Source organism: Vicugna pacos, chromosome 2 (assembly GCF_048564905.1).
Source record: "Vicugna pacos chromosome 2, VicPac4, whole genome shotgun sequence".
In the NCBI taxonomy this organism is placed as follows: Eukaryota; Metazoa; Chordata; class Mammalia; order Artiodactyla; family Camelidae; genus Vicugna; species Vicugna pacos.
In genome coordinates this window covers 73,214,631-73,220,605 of record NC_132988.1, presented here as the reverse complement: position 1 = coordinate 73,220,605, position 5,975 = coordinate 73,214,631, and positions in this window count along the sequence as shown.

The window sequence follows — 5,975 nt, the reverse complement described above, 5'->3', positions numbered from 1 at the left end:
TAGCAAAATCAATGCCTCAGGTGAGAATTGTGGGGACTGAACCTCAAAAAACCTTGGAAAAATCAGAAATGGATGGGAGAGAGAAGAAGGAACAAATGCATACACCCAGAGAGGCAGAGATGAGTGATCATCTGATCCCAGAAAGAGTAACTGTTGGACGACTTTTACCTCCTGTGAAATAGGACTCTGTATTCTGAAATTAGATTCCCTGATATCCTCTGACTCCCTTCAATAAATATCCTTTCCATCTACTTTTCCACCCTGTTTCTATCCTCAACACAGTGCTGAGTTGAGGGACTTTCTGTTCCCATCAGCAGAGATCCCTAACAGAGACAATGGTGTACTTACCAGCCACAGTAGTTAAGGAAGGAAGCACACATCCGGTGGAATGAGCTAAAGACGGCAGGGCTTCCTGTGGGATGCAAGTAGAGTGCTGAAGTTCAGCCTGGGAGGCGACAAAGAAGCAGTAGGCTGAGAGTCAACAGGGCAGGCAGCTAGGATGATAAGGACCCCAAACAGGAAGACTCCCTACCCACAAAAAGTGGCAAAATCCACTGACACCAGCATCAGTCTGTACTACACAATGCACCATGTTGTGTTTAAAGTGCCTTTGAGAACTGATTGCACTCTGAGTCTTAAAGAATTTGAAAGGTACTTAAAATTCACTCATTAAAATGCCTTCTCTTGAAAAAAGAAGAAACAAAGACTCTACTGAAAAAGGTATAATTTCATCGACTTACTGGCCAATTCAACATGGAATGATGTTGCTCTGGCCAGGATACTTCAGCCCAGGAAGTCATTCTCCCCAGGAACTTCTTGGAGGGTCCTACTTAGAAAAGAAGCTTGACCAGAAAAGCTAGTGAATGATAGTAAATAACAGTTTATAAAAACCCAGTTAACTCTGAAGAATTGAGTTGGTCAATCTAGCTAAATACAAAAATGTTTCTGATGAGAGAAATAAACCTTGGAAAACTGAATAATAAAGACTGATTTCAAATGTAATCTTCAGATATGATGCTTTTTCCTCATCTCTTTCTCAACTAACCATGATTTTAAGTGAAGAGTCATAGTATTATTTATATTAATAATTCTATGAATGAATTATTATATCTATTGTAAATATAATTTTAGGTTTCTACTTCTTTGTTGACAGAAAGTGAATTTTTCTTTTAAAAAGTAAAAGTTATATTTAACATGGGGCTTTCTTTTTTTTTTAATTATAAGCTAGCATTTATTAGCTCTTATTTTTTTATGATAGTCATTCTAACAGGCATGAAATTATGTCTCATTCTGGTTTTGATTTGCAACATGGGGCTTTCTTTACCTACTCACATTAGAAAGTAGGACTGCCAGAGGCTCTCCCAGGCCTTCAGAGAGAGAGAGAGAACTTTGGAACTTAGAGTAGTCCTCTAGGAAGGGAGCAGAGGGACAGAGGCTGCCCCCTATTTTCTTTGGAGTGACCTAGAGTAGGTAGGGAATTCACTCGGAATAGCTACAAGTTAAAGTCACTAGATACTTCAGGGGTTGATTACATAATATCACATTAAATGTTACCTGATTCAGTACCACAGAATTTAATGAGAGTCTAAGAGCTAAGAAGCATAAGGAAATAAAGTGTAACACTGTGAGCTCGCTAAAAAATGGAAAGCAACACCATCCTGTTTCAAAATTCATTGAAAGGACTGTAGCACCAGCAGAGACAGGATCCCTACTTCACTACTTCACACCCCTCTTTACCTAGAACAACATAGACGTTGACCACAGGGGACCTAATCCAACATCAATCAGCAATGGGGCCGTGATGATCTAGAACCACAAACCGTGAGGCAGTGACCCTCAAGTATCTTACCAAGGTCAGAAAACATCTGAAGAGAGCCAGCAGGGCGTCTGTGCCAAAGCAGAGAACAGAGAGATGGGATTTTTTTGACTGACAAAGATATCAAGCCAAGTCTTCTAGGACCTGCCACGGGAAAAGAGGATCTTGGAGTGCTGGGAGAATTGGGATGCCAGCATTTACACAGAGAGCACTCAGAGCCAGAAATTCCTGTTGTCATAACACTTACCCCTTGGGTTATACCCCTCTCAGGTTGCTGTGGAAGATGAGGATATGTACTGATTGCAGCATATTCGACTGAATTTTTTTAAGGTAAAATGGATGACTCAATACAAAAAAAGACCCTCTACTCAAAAAAAAATTTTTTTTGAAAATCTTTCCTATTGTTGGCTTTTACCTTAATTTAACTCCTAACATTAGTGATAACTTTAGTATTATGATAAAAGTTCTTGGCATTGTTAGCATAGGAAATTACATTTTGTCTTGTTTCCTCTGTTTAATGTATGTCAACCTTATGAAAGCCAGCATATACTTTTTGACATTATCACTTTAATAAGTTCAGTTTGAATTCAGTGACTAATGAGAGCTTAGTGCATAACTCCTTGGCTTTTGAAGAGTTTAAAAACTAAGCAGTAATATATTTTAAAGGCACAGGCGAATAGCAAGATACTTATACATACAAGATATATGTATAAATATAAAAGCAATATTGTTGGTAACATAAATAGCCTTGTTTTTTTTTTCATATGGACAAGATTTAGCTTCCATGACCTTAACTGTAACTTTCTATAGTAAGGAATATATTGTAATATTTGTGGGGGTAGCTGTCAAAGGAAGTCTGCTCTATTCAACAATTCTCTGGGTGAAAAAAAAAACTGACTCGGCATTTAAATCAACCTTTTAATATTTCTTACCTATTTATATGTATACTGTAAATTCCCAATGGTGGTCAGGAGGCCGAGTTTCAATGAACCAATAAAAATTGATTAGTGAGCCTGTCTGAGAGGCTTGATGGAGATCTGATATTGTGGGAGGAAAGGAAGGTCCATAGAATACTGCAGTTTCTTTAGTGTAAAGCTTGATTTCCCTCACCATATTTCTCCAGCATTATTTTTCCTCCCTATGCAACATTATGCTTAAGCATTCAGAAGACATTTTGGATTCAGGAATGGAAATAACCTTAAACTTCACTGTAGCGGATTTCGGGTATGTGTTTTTTCACTTCAACATGCAAGTAGTTGCAATTATAAGTAAGATTTCAGTCAAAATTAGCTGATCATTTTCTACATAGGTTGATCCAAAGAGTATTTTGTATGGTTAGATCTTTGGGTCTTGGTTTCTGCTATCACACAGTTCAAATGAGTAACATATGAAGATCAGCTTTCTGAAACATGCAAAGGAACACAACTAAAAGGAGATTATTCCTTTGGGAATGGATTTCTTAGAGAATTTATAAATATACTGTCACTGGCAATCTTTCAAGGTAAAATAAGAAAAAGAGTTTTCCAAGATGGTTTAATTTTAATTTTATTAAAGGCAGAAAGATAAACTATTGAAATCTCTGCTATATCATTGACATAATATTTGTGTTGATATGTTAAAAAATAAAAGAAAGTGATTCTGGAAAAACCTTTATTTGTTCTTTCATACCATTTAGGAAGCCCCCTTTTTCATAGTGCTAAAGATGGAAACCACACTTAACTGAGCTCGCAGGATGGTCAGTATAGCAACAGGAGATGGGGAGAGAAAGGAACACAATAGAGCACTGATGCATTAAATGTTCCTTTTTTTAGGAAACTGGCTTCTCCTCTGAATGGTGTTGATGTCTTCTTTGTCATACAAAATCTGCTTATCTGCTAGAACTCACCAAACCACTTTGTGTGTGGTGTTATCCACCCCCACCCCCCGGGGGTGTTTTGAAATCCACAAATTTTACCATGCTGTTCTTAAGAAGGAGAGCTGAAAATGGTGATATCCACAGGCCAAGACTCTCTAACCTTGTTTTACTCTTTCCCAGCACGTCTCAGCCCCCATTTATTCTGCAAGTCCAGTTCTGCCTCCCTTTCCAGCTTGTTGCAGCTTTTGCTCTACCTGTTTTCTAGAGTTTGCTCCCTGTTCTCTCCTGGTAGGGTGTATCCATAGATTTACATTCCAGATTACTTTCAGGTGGCCTCACAACACTCTCCAGCCCACCTCTTATCTGTGTCATGTCCTCAAAGGGGACCCAGAGTGGAATGGGTCAAAAGAATAGGCTGGGACCCTTGCAATTTTAAATCCTGAAGTTAAGAGTTTCCTGTTCTATGTCAGCTACAAAGAGAAATAGTCCTGGCAGCTAGGTTGAAACAACTTTTCTTATGCACCATCTGCAAAGAAATGATGCTTGAACAGTATTTATACCTTTGGAATCACTAAGTCCAGCTAGTCTACAAACTGGGCTCTTCAGTTCCCACCTACATATTTGTCTTCCTTCCTAATTTCACGTTTCACTCTGGTAGGAGGCATAATTAAAAGGAAGCCTTGAAAAAAGGCATCAAAATGAAAGAAAAGTTCAGAGAAAAAGGTCCAAGTACATGAGAATAAATAATAGAGAAAAATATTTTTGAAATGAATGCCATCATTTTGAAATATGTGAAAGGCTAATTAATAAAAATATGTGTACTAAAAGGAAAAATATTGAAAGGAAAAAAAATGTTAATAAAAACCATACTTCTCATTTATCAAAACAAGACTGAAGGTTAAGCATGATAGACAAATAGTCCAAGACATACTTCCTAAAGGAATCACAACATTCTGCCGGAACACCACAGCATTTATCACTTGCTCAAGGTCAAATCTCTCAGAGAGAGCCACCAGTTAATTTTCATAAGTCCAATAAGCTGCTTAGTATGACATTCAGGCCCCTTTGCAATCTGGACCCCAAAATGTCACTATTGTAGAAGGTAGTATAATTTCATGTGTTAATTTCATGTGTCATCTTGGCTGAGCCACAGTACCCAGATAGCTGGTCAACAATTATTTTGGATGTTTCTGGGAAGGAGGGTTTTTTGAGGGGGATGAGATTTAACATTTAAATTGGTGGACTCTAAGTAAAGCAGATTACCCTCTGTACTGTGGGTGGGCCTTATCCATTCAGTTGAAGGTCTTAATAGAACAAAGACTAAGCAAGAAGATATTCTGCCAGCAGACTGCATTTGGACTTGAACTGCAATACTTCCATAGGTCTACAGTATGCCAGCCTCTGCAGAATTTGGACTTACCAAGCCTCTACAATCTTAAATCTCTCTCAACCTCTCTGCATCTAGATACAGAGATAGAGATGTAAATAGAGACCTAGATGTATCCTCTTCGCTCTGTATCTCTGGAGAACCTTGCCTAATACAGGTGGTGATAAGATCATGGATTCTATCATCAGAATTATTATAGATTTAGTACCTGGTTCTGCCATCTACTAATTGTATAATGTATACTGGGAAAGTTACTTAACCTCTCTAAACTCAGTTTCCTTATGTTAAAAATAGGAATAACAATAACCCCCTCAATTCTCTAGCCATATATGTCATATAATCTGGTATCTGTATTCCTCTATTTCTGCTGCCCTCTTGCCTGTCATAAATTTGTTCCTGTCTACCTAGCTGAGCCTCACTTGCCCTTCCATACCTGTAGTAGTTTTAAAAATATGTTCATAAATTCTTTAATACTCTTTCCTACAAGTTTAAGTCCCCTCCCCTTTGGTATAGGCTGGATTTAGAGATCTGCTTCTAATAAATAGAAAATGGCAGAAGTGACAGCAGAACATTTCCCAGATTAAGTGGTAGAATGACTGTGGCTTCCATCTAGGTCTCCCTCTCCCTCTCCCTCTCCCTCTCGTTCTCATCCCTTGCAATGGAGGAGCCAGTTGCCTGGTCATGAGCAGCTCTACGGAGAGGCTCAGTGGCAAAGAATTGAAGCCTCCTGCCTCTAGCCACCTGACTGAACTGGGAAACAGATTCTCCATTCTCCAGGCCCTTCATGACTTCAGCTCCAGCCAACAACTTCACTGTAACTTTATGACAGACCCTGAACCAGAACCAGCCAGTTAAGGTACCCACAGTTCTTGAGCCTCAGAAACTGTGAGATACAATAAATACATGTTGTTTTATGC